Genomic DNA, 20,146 nt, shown 5'->3' on the forward strand with positions numbered 1-20,146 from the left:
TCTAGAGTGATAGGTATGGCCTATGCTACTAAATAAACGTATACATTATGTTGTTCACTACTGTGCTTATGTATATCATTCATACCTGGTGCTTTCTGAAAGCCAAAATACCTTTAACTGCCCCAATCCATTATAACAGAATACTAGAGTACAGTGGTCCCTCAACATACGATGGTAATCCGCTCCAAATGGACCATCGTTTGTTGAAACCATCGTATGTTGAAGGATCCGTGCAATGTAAAGTATAGGACAGTGGTCTATAACCTGCGGACCTCCAGATGTTGCAAAACTACAACACCCAGCATGCCCGGACAGCCGTTGGCTGTCCGGAAATGCTGGGAGTTGTAGTTTTTCAACATCTGGAGGTCCGCAGGTTGAAGACCACTGGTATTGGAGGTTATACTCACGTGTCCCCACCACTCCAGACCGTCACCGTTCGTCACCGCTGCCCTGGATGTCGCCTTCCATTGCTGTCGTTGCTTGCCCGGGGTGTCCCCGATGCTCTCGCTCTCCGTCTCTCTGTCACCGCTCTCCATTGCCTCCACACGGGGCACCGTAAACGGCTATCCGGTGGCAGCTGAAGCAGTCTGCGCTGCCGGATAGCCGTTTATGCGATGGCCCCGACATACAAAAGCATCGTATGTTGATGCTGCCTTCAACATGCGATGGCCTCTGAGAGGCCATCGTATTTTGAAATGATCGTATGTTGGGGGTCACTGTAATTGTAGACAAAGTAGGACAGACTAATGCATTATTGTGTCTGGTAATGCCAGGCAAAATAAAGCAAACCCAACTGACCCAAGTAAAGGAAATGGGGCCCATCGAGCATCGTTGGCCAAAATGAAGCAGAAGTGAACCTAGACAGAATTTAAGAGCTCTCCACTGTATTGACCATATAGTAGGCTGTATATCATCAGGTGCATGTATCATCTGTATGTGGACACTACCAGTGAACTGTATAGTGCCCTATGAATGCCTTTGTAAATTGTTGTCTCTCCTGTCCAGTTTTCTTCTTGACATCAAAATGATAGAGATAACAGCTCTATGAGACCTCAGCCCTATTCCAATATTCCCTGTTAATGTGTTACACGGAGGATGAAATAAGTATTGAACACGTCACCATTTTTCACTCTAAATATCATTTTCTTTGAGACAACAGTACCTGCTGATTCCAGGTCTTTTTGAAGCTCTCCACAAGTGGTTGTTGGCTCTTGGACAACTCTTTTGGTTATTCTTTTCACTCCTCTTTCAGAAATCTGTTCAAGGCAAATTTATGGTGAAACGATTGTTTTTCCACTTCCATATTATGGCCCCAATAGTGCTCACTGGAACATGTGAAAGCTTTGAAATGTGCCTGTAACCAATGATATCCATCTTTTGTAGAGAAATGAGACCCTTTTTGTAGACCAACAGTTAGGACTGAACCAGCTGATATTAACTCCTTAAGGAGGTAGGGCATACCTGTACGCCCTATGCCCGGTCCCGGTGTTTAAAACGGGGTCACGCTGTGATCCCGCATCACACCGGGTCGGTCCCGGCTGCTAATCATAGCCGGGACCCTGGGCTAACAGCACGCGGCATTGATCGTTGTGCCGCGCGCTGTTAACCCTTCAGACGCGGCGATCAAAGTTGACCGCCGCGTCTGAAAACAAAAGTAAATGCTTCCCGGAAGCTCAGTCGGGCTGATCGGACATCCGATCAGCTGGGACGCAGGCGGAGGTCTCCTTACCCGACTCTGTGGCGTCCGATCCTCGATTGATTGCTCCAAGCCTGAGCTACAGGCTTGAGCAATGAAGCCCCTATCTGACTGTTCCATGCAAAGCTATGGCTTTGCAGGGATCAGCATAGGAGATCAGTGTGTGCAGTGTTATAGGTTCCTATGGGAGCTATAGCACTGCAAAAAAAAAGTGAAAAAAAAAGTTAAAAGGTTATTTAACCCCTTCCCTAATAAAAGTTTGAATCACCCCATTTTCCCATAAAAAAAACTATGTAAATAAAGATAAAAATAAACACATGTGGTATCGCCGCGTGTGAAAATGTCTGAACTAAAAAAATATATCATTAATTAAATCACACGGTAAATGGCGTGTGCGCAAAAAAATTCCAAATTCCAAAATAGTGTGTTTTTGGTCACTTTTTATATCATGAAAAAATGAATAAAAAGTGATCAAAAAGTCCAATCAATACAAAAATGGTACCGACAAAAACTGTAGAACACGGCGGAAAAAATGAAACCTGACACCGGCCCGTATGCGGAAAAATAAAAAAGTTATAAGGGTAAGAAATGAGAATTTTTAACATATACATTTCCTGCATGTAGTTATGATTTTTTTCCGAAGTACAACAATATCCAACCTATATAAGTAGGGTATCATTTTAACCGTATGGACATACAGAATAAAGATAATGTGTTATTTTTACCGAAAAATGCACTGCGTAGAAACGGAAGCCCCCAAAAGTTACAAAATGAAATTTTTTCTTCAATTTTGTCGCACAATGAATTTATTTTACGTTTCGCCGTGGATTTTTGGGTAAAATGACTAACATCACTGCAAAGTAGAATTGGTGGCGCAAAAAATAAGCCATCATATGGAATTTTATGTGCAAAATTGAAAGCGTTATGATTTTTAGAAGGTGATGAGGAAAAAATGAAAATGCAAAAACGAAAAACCCTGCGTCCTTAAGGGGTTAATTTGCACTGACAAGGGTCTGGATTGCTTTTTAATTACTGATCGATTTCAGCTGTTGGCTTTGCTTTCCATGCCTTTTTATACCTCTCCATGTATTCAATACTTTTTCCCTTTGTCATTCCACATTGTTACATATAACTTAATTTCATATGTTTTGGTTTGGTTTGTGTGTATGGATTACTTGGGTTGTTACCAATTTCTGGTGAAAATTTCATGCAAATAGCACCTTAGAAAATATATTTAGTGAGAAAAATAATGAGGTGTTTCACCAACTGTAAGTAACACCAACACCACAACTGCATCCAGAAGAGTTCGGAAGACATTACTGAGAACTTCTACATACCGGATATAAATGTCCAGCCACACTTGAATGGGACTGAGCTGCAATGCCTGATACAGACCATGAATAATATTGGTGCAGTTTCTGCAAAAATTAGACCTTTGCTCTTATGTTATGTAACTCTTTGCAGAAACACTTCTGTCCATGACAATAACAAAATGTGTTTTGAATTGTAAACCAGGTTGCTGAAAAAGTTACTTAGTTGATGGGTACAGGTAGCTACAAGGAAAATGACATTAATAAACTGCTAATTTAATGAACAAAAACCTGTTTTAATTTGCTTGTTATCGTCCTTTAGCATTCATCAAATTATGTTAGTTAAAGGGATACTCCGGTGGAAAACTTTTTTTTCCCCCCTTAGGGACTCAGCCTATTTTCACCTTAAGGACTCAGCGTTTTTCCGTTTTTGCATTTTCATTTTTTCCTCATCACCTTCTAAAAATCATAACGCTTTCAATTTTGCACATAAAATTCCATATTATGGCTTATTTTTTGTGCCACCAATTCTACTTTGCAGTGATATTAGTCATTTTACTAAAAAATCCAGGGCGAAACGGAAAAAAAATTTAATTGTGCGACAAAATTGAAGAAAACATTTCATTTTGTAACTTTTGGGGCTTCCGTTTCTACGCAGTGCATTTTTCGGTAAAAGTTACACCTTATCTTTATTCTGTAAGTCCATAAAGTTAAAATGATACCCTACTTATATAGGTTGGATATTGTCGTACTTCGGAAAAAACTTATAACTACATGCAGAAAAATTTCTATGTAAAAAATTCTCATCTTCTAACCCCTATAACTTTTTTATTTTTCCGCATACGGGCCGGTAGGAGGACTCATTTTTTGTGCCGTGTTCTGAAGTTTTTATCGTTATCATTTTTGTATTGATCGGACTTTTTGATCGCATTTTATTCATTTTTTCATGATATAAAAAGTGACCAAAAATACGCTATTTTGGACTTTGGAATTTTTTTGCGCGTACACCATTGACCGTGCGATGTAATTAACGATATATTTTAGAGTTTGGACATTTCCGCACGCGGCGATACCACATATGTTTATTTGAATTTTATTAATTTTTTTATGGGAAAAGGGGGGTGATTCAAACTTTTATTAGGGAAAGGGTTAAATGGCCTTTGTTAATTTTTTTTTTTCACTTTTTTTTTGCAGTGCTATAGCTCCCATAGGGACCTATAACACTGCACACACTGATCTGTTATGCTGATCCCTGCAAAGCCATAGCTTTGCATGGATCAGTGAGATAGGGGCTCGATTTCTCAAGCCTGTAGCTCAGACTTGGAGCAATCAAACCCCAATCGGACGCTGCGGAGAGAGGTAAGGAGACCTCCGCCTGTGTCCCAGCTGATCGGAATATCGCGATTTTATCGCGATGTTCCGATCAGCCCGACTGAGCTGCCGTGAAGCGTTTACTTTCACTTTCAGACGCGGCGGTCAACGCCGCGTCTGAAGGGTTAATAGCGCGGGGGACAACGATCGGTGCCACGCGCTGTTACCCCAGGGTCCCGACTATGACTAGCAGCCGGGACCGACCCGGTTTTATGCAGGGTCACGGCGTGACCCCATTTTAAACACTGGGACTGGGCTCAGGGTGTACTGGCTTAAGGAGTGCTTAAGGATCAGGGATGCAGGGCGTATGCATATGCCCTGCGTCCCCAAGAGGTTAAATCAACTGGTGCCAGAAAGTTAAACAGATTTGTAAATTACTTCTATTAAAAAATCTTAATCCTTCCAGTACTTTATAGCTGCTGAACACTACAGAGGAAATTCTTTTCTTTTTGGAACACAGAGCTCTCTGCTGAATCGCGAGCACAGTGCTCTCTGCTGACATCTCTGTTCATTTTAAGAACTTTCCAGAGTAGGAGAAAATCCCCATAGCAAACATAAACTGCTCTGGACAGTTCCTAAAATGGACAGAGATGTCAGCAGAGAGCACTGTGCTCGTGATGTCAGCAGAGAGCTCTGTGTTCCAAAAAGAAAATAATTTCCTCCATAGTATTCAGCAGCTAATAAGTACTGGAAGGATTAAGATTTTTTTAATAGAAGTCATTTACAAATATGTTTAACTTTCTGGCACCAATTGAATTAAAACAAAAAAAGTTTTCCACCGGAGCACCCCTATTCACTTTCCGCCATATAATAGTACTTCTATTTACATTTTCACAAGCTGTTAAAAAAAGGCTTATACAGGTATTACCAATCCACAGGATAGGGAATAAATTGCTGATCTTGTGGGGTCAGACTCATAGGGCCCCCCTCAATCTTGATAAATGGGGCCTAGTCTCCTGTTAGAATGGAGCTCCATCTATTTTTGGGGGGGAACTGCAAGAAACAGTACTTAGCTGTTTTGCAGCTCCCATGGAGAATGAACGGAGCAGTGGTGTGCATTCCTCCAGGGATAATTTTATCAGATGACACAGCCCCTTTAATTAAGGATTCTCTGTGTTTGCTGTGGCTCTTTCACTTGATAATTACATATGAGAAAGTCCATGTAGATACAGTACTTCAACTTAAAGGGGTACTCCGGTGGAATTTTTTTTTTTTTTTTTAAATCAACTGTTGCCAGAAAGTTAAACAGATTTGTAAATTACTTCTATTAAAAAATCTTTACCCTTTCATTACTTTTTAGCAGTTGTATGCCACAGAGGAAATTCTTTTCTTTTTGAATTTCTTTTTTGTCTTGTCCACAGTTCTCTATGCTGACCCCTGATGTCCATATCAGGAACTGTCCAGAGCAGAAGAAAATCCCCATTGCAAACCTATGCTGCTCTGGACAGTTCCTGACACGGACAGAGGTGTCAGCAGAGAGCACTGTGGACAAGACAAAAAAAGACATTCAAATAGAAAATAATTTCCTCTGTAGCATACAGCTGCTAAAAAGTACTGGAAGGGTAAATATTTTTAAATATATCAGTTCATTTTTTTAAATATATCAGTTCATTTAAAAAAAAAAAAATTTCCACCCCTTTAATATTACCCCTTTAATATTCATTGAGTACGAACGTGGGAGACAAAGCCTGTGTTTTCATAAGCTTTCTAACAAAAGAAAAAACAACAGTGCTGTTATAGAATATAGGAGGTTTGACATTCCCTAAAGAAGCTGACTCAAGCAACACATTTTGGGGTCACCTAAATGTATGCACTTGGGACAGAATGTAAGATTTGTTTTAAGCTTCTCAATAATTTTATGTCTGTCCTGACTTCATACAGAGAAACCTCTTTGAAATGACAATGTGTAATAAGATAGTGGGTATGACCCTGTGTAATGAAATAGTGGGTATGGCCATGTGTAATAAAATAGTGGGTATGACCATGTGTAATAAAATAGTGGGTATGACCATGTGTAATAAAATAGTGGGTATGACCATGTGTAATAAAATAGTGGGTATGACCATGTGTAATAAAATAGGGGGTATGACCATTTGTAATAAAATAGTGGGTATAACCCTGTGTAATGAAATAGTGGGTATGGCCATGTGTAATAAAATAGTGGGTATGACCATGTGTAATAAAATAGTGGGTATGACCATGTGTAATAAAATAGTGGGTATGACCATGTGTAATAAAATAGTGGGTATGACCATGTGTAATAAAATAGTGGGTATGGCCATGTGTAATAAAATAGTGGGTATGACCATGTGTAATAAAATAGTGGGTATGGCCCTGTGTAATAAAATAGTGGGTATGACCATTTGTAATAAAATAGTGGGTATGACCATTTGTAATGAAATAGTGGGTATGGCCATGTGTAATAAAATAGTGGGTATGACCATGTGTAATAAAAGAGTGGGTATGACCATGTGTAATAAAATAGTGGTTTGGGCCATGTGTAATAAAATAGTGGGTATGACCATGTGTAATAAAATAGTGGGTATGGCCATGTGTAATAAAATAGTGGGTATGACCATGTGTAATAAAATAGTGGGTATGACCATGTGTAATAAAATAGTGGGTATGACCATGTGTAATAAAATAGTGGGTATGGCCATGTGTAATAAAATAGTGGGTATGACCATGTGTAATAAAATAGTGGTTTGGGCCATGTGTAACAAGATAGTGGGTATGGCCATGTGTAATGAAATAGTGGGTATGGCCATGTGTAATAAAATAGTGGGTATGACCATGTGTAATAAAAAAGTGGGTATGGCCATGTGTAATAAAATAGTGGGTATGACCATGTGTAATAAAATAGTGGGTATGGCCCAGTGTAATAAAATAGTGGGTATGACCATGTATAATAAAATAGTGGGTATGGCCCTGTGTAATAAAATAGTGGGTATGACCATTTGTAATAAAATAGTGGGTATGACCATTTGTAATGAAATAGTGGGTATGGCCATGTGTAATAAAATAGTGGGTATGACCATGTGTAATAAAATAGTGGGTATGACCATGTGTAATAAAAGAGTGGGTATGACCATGTGTAATAAAATAGTGGGTATGGCCATGTGTAATAAAATAGTGGGTATGGCCCTGTGTAATAAAATAGTGGGTATGACCATGTGTAATAAAATAGTGGGTATGACCATGTATAATAAAATAGTGGGTATGACCATGTGTAATAAAATAGTGGGTATGGCCATGTGTAATGAAATAGTGGGTATGGCCATGTGTAATAAAATAGTGGGTATGACCATGTGTAATAAAATAGTGGGTATGACCATGTGTAATAAAAGAGTGGGTATGACCATGTGTAATAAAATAGTGGATATGGCCATGTGTAATAAAATAGTGGGTATGGCCCTGTGTAATAAAATAGTGGGTATGACCATTTGTAATAAAATAGTGGGTATGACCATTTGTAATGAAATAGTGGGTATGACCATGTGTAATAAAATAGTGGGTATGACCATGTGTAATAAAATAGTGGGTATGGCCATGTGTAATGAAATAGTGGGTATGACCATGTGTAATAAAATAGTGGGTATGACCATGTGTAATAAAATAGTGGGTATGACCATGTCTAATAAAATAGTGGGTATGGCCATGTGTAATAAAATAGTGGGTATGACCATGTGTAATAAAATAGTGGGTATGGCCATGTGTAACAAGATAGTGGGTATGGCCATGTGTAATGAAATAGTGGGTATGGCCATGTGTAATAAAATAGTGGGTATGACCATGTGTAATAAAAAAGTGGGTATGGCCATGTGTAATAAAATAGTGGGTATGACCATGTGTAATAAAATAGTGGGTATGACCCTGTGTAATGAAATAGTGGGTATGGCCATGTGTAATAAAATAGTGGGTATGACCATGTGTAATAAAATAGTGGGTATGACCATGTGTAATAAAATAGTGGGTATGACCATGTGTAATAAAATAGTGGGTATGACCATGTGTAATAAAATAGGGGGTATGACCATTTGTAATAAAATAGTGGGTATAACCCTGTGTAATGAAATAGTGGGTATGGCCATGTGTAATAAAATAGTGGGTATGACCATGTGTAATAAAATAGTGGGTATGACCATGTGTAATAAAATAGTGGGTATGACCATGTGTAATAAAATAGTGGGTATGACCATGTGTAATAAAATAGTGGGTATGGCCATGTGTAATAAAATAGTGGGTATGACCATGTGTAATAAAATAGTGGGTATGGCCCTGTGTAATAAAATAGTGGGTATGACCATTTATAATAAAATAGTGGGTATGACCATTTGTAATGAAATAGTGGGTATGGCCATGTGTAATAAAATAGTGGGTATGACCATGTGTAATAAAAGAGTGGGTATGACCATGTGTAATAAAATAGTGGGTATGGCCATGTGTAATAAAATAGTGGGTATGGCCCTGTGTAATAAAATAGTGGGTATGACCATGTGTAATAAAATAGTGGGTATGACCATGTGTAATAAAATAGTGGGTATGACCATGTGTAATAAAACAGTGGGTATGGCCATGTGTAATAAAATAGTGGGTATGACCATGTGTAATAAAATAGTGGTTTGGGCCATGTGTAACAAGATAGTGGGTATGGCCATGTGTAATGAAATAGTGGGTATGGCCATGTGTAATAAAATAGTGGGTATGACCATGTGTAATAAAAAAGTGGGTATGGCCATGTGTAATAAAATAGTGGGTATGACCATGTGTAATAAAATAGTGGGTATGGCCCTGTGTAATAAAATAGTGGGTATGACCATGTGTAATAAAATAGTGGGTATGGCCCTGTGTAATAAAATAGTGGGTATGACCATTTGTAATAAAATAGTGGGTATGACCATTTGTAATGAAATAGTGGGTATGGCCATGTGTAATAAAATAGTGGGTATGACCATGTGTAATAAAATAGTGGGTATGACCATGTGTAATAAAAGAGTGGGTATGACCATGTGTAATAAAATAGTGGATATGGCCATGTGTAATAAAATAGTGGGTATGGCCCTGTGTAATAAAATAGTGGGTATGACCATGTGTAATAAAATAGTGGGTATGACCATGTGTAATAAAATAGTGGGTATGACCATGTGTAATAAAATAGTGGGTATGGCCATGTGTAATAAAATAGTGGGTATGACCATGTGTAATAAAATAGTGGTTTGGGCCATGTGTAACAAGATAGTGGGTATGGCCATGTGTAATGAAATAGTGGGTATGGCCATGTGTAATAAAATAGTGGGTATGACCATGTGTAATAAAAAAGTGGGTATGGCCATGTGTAATAAAATAGTGGGTATGACCATATGTAATAAAATAGTGGGTATGACCATGTGTAATAAAATAGTGGGTATGACCATGTGTAATAAAATAGTGGTTTGGGCCATGTGTAACAAGATAGTGGGTATGACCATGTGTAATAAAATAGTGGGTATGACCATGTGTAATAAAATAGTGGGTATGACCATGTGTAATAAAATAGTGGGTATGACCATGTGTAATAAAATAGTGGGTATGACCATGTGTAATAAAATAGTGGGTATGACCATGTGTAATAAAATAGTGGGTATGGCCATGTGTAATAAAATAGTGGGTATGACCATGTGTAATAAAATAGTGGGTATGACCATGTGTAATAAAATAGTGGGTATGGCCATGTGTAATAAAATAGTGGGTATGACCATGTGTAATAAAATAGTGGGTATGGCCATGTGTAATAAAATAGTGGGTATGACCCTGTGTAATGAAATAGTGGGTATGACCATGTGTAATAAAATAGTGGGTATGACCATGTGTAATAAAATAGTGGGTATGGCCATGTGTAATAAAATAGTGGGTATGACCATGTGTAATAAAATAGTGGTTTGGACCATGTGTAATAAAATAGTGGGTATGACCATGTGTAATAAAATAGTGGGTATGGCCATGTGTAATAAAATAGTGGGTATGACCATGTGTAATAAAATAGTGGTTTGGACCATGTGTAATAAAATAGTGGGTATGACCATGTGTAATAAAATAGTGGGTATGGCCATGTATAATGAAATAGTGGGTATGACCCTGTGTAATAAAATAGTGGTTTGGACCATGTGTAATAAAATAGTGGGTATGACCACGTGTAATAAAATAGTGGTTTTGGCCATGTGTAATAAAATAGTGTTTTTTGGCCCACTGATTTGACTTTCAGCCAATCTTAGGAGCGAAATATAAATATTCTTTAATTTTTTTTTATCCTGTATCCCACTCTAGGAAGTGGAAGCTGGCCTTGGCTGCAAGAGGGTACCAGGCCACTTTCAAACAGTGGTTCAAGTGTGAATAGTAGCTGGCTCAATAAATCAGTAGACACTAGTGTGTCACAGAAGGATCGGGAAAAGGCAAGTCAAGGCAGGTGTGTAGATTTAGAATGTGCACACTTGCCCTTTACGTTGCAGAAAAAGCATGCAGGCACCCTATGGACCAGCCAACAACTACAGCTAAAAAAGAGCGGACAGATATCCAGTGACATTAAAAGCTGGGAGTGACAGAATTCCGGTAAGGACTGACTGCCGGCGGCACACCATTTAAACTTTTAGTAGAGTTAGTTTTCTAGAGCAGTGGTCTGTTTGAAAAGTGGTCTGTTTGAATATGGGGGAATTTGTAAATCTGGTCTTCTCAAAAAAATTCAGTTTTTAAGAGGTTTTAATATATTTTGATAAAGTTTAAAGGGGTACTCCGCTGCCCTGCTTCCGGAGCTCCGCTACCCAGCATCCGGAAGTTTATTGTTCCGAACGCTGTGTGTGGGCTTCCGTGTTCAGGACCGTCCCTCGTGACATCACACCCGCCCCTTCAACGAAAGTCTATGGGAAGAGCTCCGGAAGCAGGGTAGCGGAGTACCCCTTTAAGGTGTTAGATCTTAGAGTATAGAGTATTACTAATAAGTATGGGGGAGATTTATCAAAACCTGTCCAGAGGAAAAATTGCCCACAGGCAATGGGATAGGTCCCATTTCTAATGCTTTTATTTAGTTATAGAAAAATGCTGTAATTTTTATGAAAACTGTGGCAAAGAGGGGATGTGTGAACTAAGACATAAATATTCCAATCCAAGCTTCAAGGGATCTTTGATTTACAAATGGCAAACTTTGAGTTAAATCATTTAAGAACAGGAAAACAGAAATGTTATTTTTGTTTTCTATTAGTTAATAAATGAGAATGACTGACTTTTCATGTCTGCTATATTAATAGATTTAAATTAGATAAGGAGAAAACAAGGGGGACATCTAAGACATAAAGTCCTTGTTCAATCCTGCTCTTGCTAAAAGCATTGAAATATTAGAATAGTATGAGAAATAAGCAAGGAAATGCACAGACGTTGTCATCCTATTGTTAAGGGCTACTAAATGCTTTAGACTTATTGTGTACCCCTGCAAACCTAGGGCTATATCATTGTCAGCACTTGCATTCAAAGCAGGAGAGAAGAAATAAAGGCAAGAAAGACTTTCAATATGACCTTCAATACAAACTGAGATATTGTACAGTCTATAAATTGTCTCCTTTGGATTATTGTTGCTGAATATTTTGTACGGGTAAACAATATACCATAACATGTTACAGCATATCACTGACTTTGATGTCTGTTCTGTAATTTGTCAGACTAGATAGACATCTACATGGCTCGATAATTGACATATATATATATATATATATATATATATATATATATATATATATATATTGTGTTTACATTAGTAAAGAGTTATTTTTAACTTTAACACCTTAAGGACCCCGGGTTTTTCCGTTTTTGCATTTTCACCTTTAAAAAAATCCAAGCCATCATAAATCCATGTGATGGCTTATTCTTTGCGCCACCAATTTTACTTTGTAATGACGTCAGTCATTTTACCCGAAAATCTACGGCGAAACGGGAAAAAAATAATTGAGAGACAAAATTGAAGAAAAAAACCTCATTTTGTAAATTTTGGGGGCTTCCGTTTCTACATAGTACATTTTTCTGTAAAAATGGCACCTTCCCTTTATTCTGTAGGTCCATACGGTTAAAATGATACCCTACTTATATAGGTTTGATTTTGTCGTACTTCTGAAAAAAATCATAACTACATGCAGGAAAATGTATACGTTTAAAATTGTCATCTTCTGACCCGCACGGTGAACTGGAGTTTTTAACGGTATCATTTATGTATTGATCGGACTTATTGATCACTTTTTATTCATTTTTTCATGATATAAAAAGTGACCAAAAATACACTATTTTGGACTTTGTAATTTTTTTATACATTCGGCATTGACCATGCGGTTTAATTAATGATATATTTTTATAATTCGGACATTTCCACATGCAACGATACCACATATGTTTATTTTTATTTACACATTTTTTTTTTTTATGGGAAAAGGGGGGGATTCAAACTTTTATTAGGGAAGGGCTTAAATGATCTTTATTCACTTTTTTTCACTTTTTTTTTGCACACACTGATCTTTTACATTAATCAATGGTTTCTCATAGGAAACCATTGATCGGTGATTGTGACGCTTGACCGCTCATGCCTGGATCTCAGGCACTGAGCAGTCATTCAGCGATCGGACACCAGGAGGCAATGTAAGGGACCCTCCTGCTGTCCTACAGCTGTTCTGGATGCCGCGATTTCACCGCGGCAATCCCGAACAGCCCGCTTGTTACGCCGAGCGCTCCGGGTCCCTGCTCCTCCCCGGAGCGCTCGCGGCGTTCCCCTCTCTGCAGCTCCCCGGTCAGACCCGCTGACTGGGAGCGCTGCACTGACATTCGCGATGGGGATGCGATTCGCATAGCGGGACGCGCCAGCTCGCGAATCGCATCCCAAGCCACTTACCCGTCCCGGTCCCCGGCTGTCATGTTCTGGCGCGCGCGGCTCCGCTCTCTAGTGCGCACGCGCGCCAGCTCTCTGAGATTTAAAGGGCCAGTGCACCAATGATTGGTGCCTGGCCCAATCAGTCTGATTAGCTTCCACCTGCCCCCTGTCCATATAACCTCACTTCCCCTGCACTTCCTTGCTGGATCTTGTTGCCTAAGTGCCTAGAGAAAGCTACTTCTGTGTTTACCATTACTGTGTTCCTGACCTCCTACTATTACTATTGACTACAAACCTTGCCGCCTGCCCCGACCTTCTGCTACGTCTGACCTTGCTTCTGCCTAGTCCTTCTGTCCCACGCCTTCTCAGCAGTCAGCGAGGTTGAGCCGTTGCCGGTGGATACGACCTGGTTGCTACCGCCGCAGCAAGACCATCCCGCTTTGCGGCGGGCTCTGGTGAAAACCAGTAGCAACCCTAGAACCGGTCCACCGACACGGTCCACGCCAATCCCTCACTGACACAGAGGATCCACATCTAGCTAGCCGAATCATAACAGTAGATCCGGCCATGGATCCCGCTGAGGTGCCGCTGCCAAGTCTCGCTGACATATCCACGGTGGTCACCCAGCAATCCCTACTGATCGCCCAACGAGGTCACCAGCTGTCGCACTTGACCACCATGCTACAGCAACTTCAGTCACAGCTACAGCAGCTGCTACAACAACAACCATCTCCTCCGCTGGCTCCTGCACCTCCTCCGCAGCGAGCGGCCGCTCCTAACCTCCGCTTGTCCCTGCCGGACAAATTTGATGGGGACTCTAGACTCTGCCGTGGTCTCCTGTCTGGAAAGGCCCTGTCATGGGCCACACTGCTCTGGGCACCTCTCTCACTGTATCCTTTGCAATCTACCCCTGTGCCTTGCGCCGAGGAGGCTATGCAAGTGGATCGGTCTCGCCTGACCCATGAAGAGAGGACTCGCCGCAGAGATAAAAATTTACGACTGTACTGCGCTAGTACCGAACATTTCTTCATGGATTGCCCTATTCGTCCTCCACGTCTGGGAAACGCACGCACCCAGCTCACGTGGGAGTGGCGTCTCTTGGTCTGAAGTCGGCTTCTCCACGTCTCACTGTGCCCGTACGGATTTCTCCTTCTGCCAACTCCTCCTTCTCAGCTGTGGCCTTCTTGGACTCTGGTTCTTCTGGAAATTTTATTCTGGCCTCTTTGGTGAATAGGTTCTGCATCCCTGTTACCCGTCTCGTCAAGCCGCTCTACATTTCTTCGGTCAACGGAGTGAAGTTGGACTGCACTGTGCGTTACCGCACAGAGCCCTTGCCTATGAACATTGGACTGCATCACCAGAAAATGTAATTTTTTGTCCTGCCCAACTGCACCTCTGAAGTCCTCCTCGGTCTTCCATGGCTCCAGCATCATTCTCCCACCCTTGACTGGACCACCGGGGAGATCAAGAATTGGGGTCCTGCTTGTCGCAAGAAATGCCTCACGGCTGCTCCCAGTCCCATCTGTCGGGCCCCAGTTTCTCCTCCTGTGCCTGGTCTCCCCAAGGCCTATCAGGACTGTGCCGTGCCTCCTCATAGCCCCTGTCCTGGTGACACTCTGCCCTGTGACATGCTTCACCCTCTGCCCCCCCTCCCCATTTCCATTCCTTCTGAACTACCTGCTGCTGATGTAGCTACCCAGGACTTTTTGTTTCGGAAGGAAACTCAAGAGGCGCCCCCTATGTTCTCCTTTCATTTGAAGGGACAAGGAGACAAAAAGAGGGGGAGACCTAAGGGGGGGGGGGTACTGTTACGCCGAGCGCTCCGGGTCCCTGCTCCTCCCCGGAGCGCTCGCGGCGTTCCCCTCTCTGCAGCGCCCCGGTCAGACCCGCTGACCAGGAGCGCTGCACTGACATTCGCGATGGGGATGACATTTGCATAGCGGGACGCGCCCGCTCGCGAATCGCATCCCAAGTCACTTACCCGTCCCGGTCCCCGGCTGTCATGTTCTGGCGCGCGCGGCTCCGCTCTCTAGGGCGCGCGCGCCAGCTCTCTGAGATTTAAAGGGCCAGTGCACCAATGATTGGTGCCTGGCCCAATCAGTCTGATTAGCTTCCACCTGCCCCCTGTCCATATAACCTCACTTCCCCTGCACTTCCTTGCCGGATCTTGTTGCCTAAGTGCCTAGAGAAAGCTACTTCTGTGTTTACCATTACTGTGTTCCTGACCTCCTACTATTACCATTGACTACGAATCTTGCCGCCTGCCCCGACCTTCTGATACGTCTGACCTTGCTTCTGCCTAGTCCTTCTGTCCCACGCCTTCTCAGCAGTCAGCGAGGTTGAGCCATTGCCGGTGGATACGACCTGGTTGCTACCGCCGCAGCAAGACCATCCCGCTTTGCGGCGGGCTCTGGTGAAAACCAGTAGCAACCCTAGAACCGGTCCACCGACACGGTCCACGTCAATCCCTCGCTGACACAGAGGATCCACATCTAGCTAGCTGAATCATAACACCGCTGAGATAGCCGGGGGTAGTTTACTTTCACTTTAGATGCAGCATTCAACTTTGAACGCCGCGTCTAAAGGGGTAATAGCACGCGGCACCGCGATCAGTGCCGCTCGCTGTTAACCATGGCTCTGGCTGTTGTTTGAGCCCGGGTCCAACCTGCTATGATGCGGTGCCACGCCGTGGACCTGCGTTATAGAATAGGAGTGGACTCAGGATGTACAGGTACGCCCTGGGTCCTTAAGAGGTTAATTTCTATCGGATATATTTCACTTTTAATCCATTTATTTTTATGGCAATTTGTAAATGGCTATTTGGCATACATTTATTTGCTTTCATGTTCCATTCAAACCTCAAAAAACAAGAGTCCTAAAAGGGAAACTGACAGATGAACCAATTCCACTAACCTGAATATACAGGTGGATAGTGTGGGTGATCCTGAGTAAAACAATGTATTCCTTACCCTTATCAGTTTAGTCATTCCTGACATACAGCACCTTCTTGCAATATGCAAATAAATGCTTAAAGAGTACCTGTCATGATGTTGTTAAATTTTATAATCCTCCCAGTTCACTACCTCGATCATGATAAACCACTCCCTGCCTTTATTTTTATTATTTGTTAGTTTTCTACCTTGATATTGCTCTGTATTTTCTGCTCAGCCTCAGTCAGATTCACAGACTGGGAAGGGGTGTTACCTCACTCTGCTGCACACAGCCCAGAGCAGTTCAGTGTAAGATGAGCTATGATTGGATAAGGCTTCACACACACCCCTCAGCATTTCCTGATTTTGGACTTCTGTCAGGCCAATAGGAGTCCAAAGTCTGTGCAAAAGATGGGAGGGGGGAAATGTGCTCCGGACAAGTAGGGATAAACCTAGTGGCAGCTTTTTTAAACACAAAGAAAACAAAGAAAACTTCATTAAAAAAAAGTACATTAGAAAGATTTTTTTATTTACCATAAGGAGTGCAGTAGCAAAAATTAGTTTTAATGAGAGTGTCCATTTAACTGTACAGGGACCCCCCGACCTACGATGGCCCCGACATAGGATCAAATCGACATACGATGGCCTCTCAGAGGCTATCGCATGTCGATGTCAGCATCGACATACGATGCTTTTTAATGTTGGGGCCACCGCATTAAGTGCTTTCCGGCAGCGCAAAATGCTTAAGCTGCTGCCAGATAGCAGCTTAATGTTCCCCGTGTCGTGCGGTGAGTACCGTATTTTTCGCCGTATAAGACGCACTTTTTCTTCCCCAAAACTGGGGGGGAAAAGTCGGTGCGTCTTATACGGTGAATACACCCCTATCGCGGCGGTCCCTGCGGCCATCAACGGCCGGGACCCGCGGCTAATACAGGACATCACCGATCGCGGTGATGCCCTGTATTAACCCTTCAGACGCGGCGATCAAAGCTGACCGCCGTGTCTGAAGGGAAAGTAACACTAACCCGGCTGTTCAGTCGGGCTGTTCGGGACCGCCGCGATTTCACCGCGGCGGTCCCGAACAGCCCGACTGAATAGCTGGGTTAGTGCTTACAGGACACCGGGGGGGACCTTACCTGCCTCCTCGGTGTCTTCTCCGTTCAGGGATCCCCTGTATGGCCGGCGCTCTCCTTCCTCGTCATCACGTCGCGTACGTGCGTCGGCGTGCGTAACGACGTGATGGCGGCGACGGAGAGCGCGAATACCCGGCCGGCAGCAGAGACGTTCCGGAGCGACGGGGACACGGCGACAGCGATGGAGCGACTTCTAGGGCAGCGGTGACGGGTCCGGAGCGGCGGGGACACGTGAGTATTACCATCTCCTGCAGTGGTCTTCAATCTGCGGACCTCCAGATGTTGCAAAACTACAACTCCCAGCATGCCCGGACAGCCAACGGCTGTCCGGGCACGCTGGGAGTTGTAGTTTTGCAACATCTGGAGGTCCGCAGGTTGAAGACCACTATTGGGTTCAAAATCTTTATTTTTTTAGATTTTGCCCCTAAAAATTGGGTGCGTCTTATACACCGGTGCGTCCTATAGGACGAAAAATACGGTATTACTTACCTCTCCACGATGCTCCGGGGTGCCCTTCGGGTCCAGCGCTAGTTCTCCGGTGTCTTCTCGGCCCTCTCCGATGACGTCAATACGCTGTTGCGCACGCCGTCCCGTCATCCAATAGGAACAGCGTACGCAGCGGCGTAATGACGTCGCTACGCAGGCCCAGTAAGGCCTTGCGGAAGACAGCGGAGGACCGGAGAAGACAAGGAGAGCCCAGCAGAGGACCGGAGAAGACCAGGAGAGCCCAGCGGAGGCCCGGGGTCACCATCGGGAGCGGCGGGGACCCCATCAGGTGCGGCGGGACGAGGTCCGGAGGGCGGGGAGTACAGCTTCCTATACTTTACATTGCACAAATCCCTCAACATACAATGGATTCGACTGACAAGCAGGATGACGTGAATGGGTCTCTTGGAATGGTGTCCGAGGTACAGATAGTCTTCAGATGTGCACTCCAGGTGCAGTTAAGACTTAATTTGCATATTGTAGAATTGTGCTATATCTCGGGAATGGCTCAAGGGATTGGAGTAAGAAATTTATTGCTTTACCTGGAATCACCCACACTAATCGCCTGTATATTTAGGATAGTGGTGTTGATTCAATAACAATACCAAAAATAATCATGAAACATATCTATACTACTTAGACATAGAGTGATACAGTATTTTAATCCTACTGGAGGAGTTTTATAATTGCATTTAGAGCTTTTTTATGCTTACTGCAGGCACACAAAGTGTCGCACCTGCGCCTAAGCACTTTTTGATTTATTGTTTTATGCTTGTGTGTGCCAAATTTATCAACCCCCTGTGATAGTATGATAAATGTGTTGCATATAAGGAAAACAAAAAAAAAAAAAATTAATAAATAAATAAATAACTTCAAAACTCACTTACCAAAGACAACAATGATAAATTTCCCCCAATATCTTTGGGAGCCACAATGAAGGTTCATTGGTATTCAGGATCCTTAAAGCAATACTCTGCTGCTTAGTGGAAACTTAGCCTTAGGGTATGTTTAACCCCTTAAGGACCGGGGTTTTTCCGTTTTTTTTTTTGCTCCTTGTCTTTAAAAAATCAAAACTCTTTCAATTTTGCACCTAAAAATCCATATTATGGCTTATTTTTTGCGCCACCAATTCTACTTTGTAATGATGTCAGTCATTGTGCCCAAAAATCTACGGTGAAACGGAAAAAAAAATCATTGTGAGACAAAATTGAAAAGAAAAACGCCATTTTGTAACTTTTGGGGCTTCCGTTTCAACGTAGTACATTTTTCGGTAAAAATGACACCTGATATTTATTCTGTAGGTCCATACGGTTAAAATGATACCCTACTTATATAGGTTTGATTTTGTCGTACTTCTGGAAAAAATCATAACTTCATGCAGGAAAATTTATACGTTTAAAATTGTCATCTTCTGACCCCTATAACTTTTTTATTTTTCCGTGTATGGGGCGGTATGAGGGCTCATTTTTTGCGCCGTGATCTGATGTTTTTAACGGTACCATTTTTGCATTGATAGGACTATATTTTTCATGATATAAAAAGTGACCAAAAATGCACTATTTTGGACTTTGGAATTTTTTTGCGCGCACGCCATTGACCGTGCGGTTTAATTAACGATATATTTTTATAATTTGGACATTTCCGCACGCAGCGATACCATATATGTTTATTTTTATTTACACTGTGTTTTTTTTTATGGGAAAAGGGGGGTGATTCAAACTTTTAATAGGGAAGGGGTTAAATGATGTTTATTCACTTTTTTTTTTCACTTTTTTTTTTGCAGTGTTATAGCTCCCATAGGGACCTATAACACTGCACACACTGATCTTTATCATTGATCACTGGTTTCTCATAAGAAACCAGTGATCGATGATTCTGCCGCTTGACTGCTCATGCCTGGATCTCAGGCACTGAGCAGTCATTCGGCAATCGGACAGCGAGGAGGCAGGTAGGGCCCTCCCGCTGTCCTGTAAGCTGTTCGGGATGCCGCGATTTTGCCGCGGCTATCCTGAACAGCCCACTGAGCTAGCCTGCATGCTTTCGGTTTGACTTTAGACGCGGCGTTCAACTTTGAACGCTGCGTCTAAAGGGTTAATAGCGCGCAGCACAGCGATCATTGCCGCGCGCTATTAGCCACGGGTTGGCTATTAGCCACGCCGTGGCCCCGCGTTATAGATCGGGAGTGGACACATGACGTTCCAGTACGTCATGTGTCCTTAAGGGGTTAAAGAGAGAAATATCTGTGAGGAATTTGGCCAGAATATTTCACATGGACATTCAACTGTAGCAGAGTCCTATTGATATCAATGGGATTTTGCTGCACTGTGCACACAGCGGAATTT

At 42.3% G+C, this 20,146-nt stretch overlaps 1 protein-coding gene across 6 annotated transcripts in view; it reads left to right on the forward strand.

The window, feature by feature from the left end:
• The window catches only part of TMEM200A (transmembrane protein 200A), a 182,903-nt gene that overhangs the window by 71,590 nt on the left and 91,167 nt on the right, over window positions 1-20,146 (forward strand). For 5 of the 6 annotated variants that reach the window (XM_056566530.1, XM_056566531.1, XM_056566534.1 and 2 more), the window contains one exon: window positions 10,681-10,962. The exons of the other annotated variant lie outside the window; for it this stretch is intronic. The gene's annotated coding sequence lies outside the window, so the exon portion shown is untranslated. The remainder of the gene's footprint in view (window positions 1-10,680; window positions 10,963-20,146) is intronic. 6 annotated transcript variants of the gene reach the window in all.

Source organism: Hyla sarda, chromosome 3, assembly GCF_029499605.1.
Source record: "Hyla sarda isolate aHylSar1 chromosome 3, aHylSar1.hap1, whole genome shotgun sequence".
NCBI lineage: Eukaryota > Metazoa > Chordata > Amphibia > Anura > Hylidae > Hyla > Hyla sarda.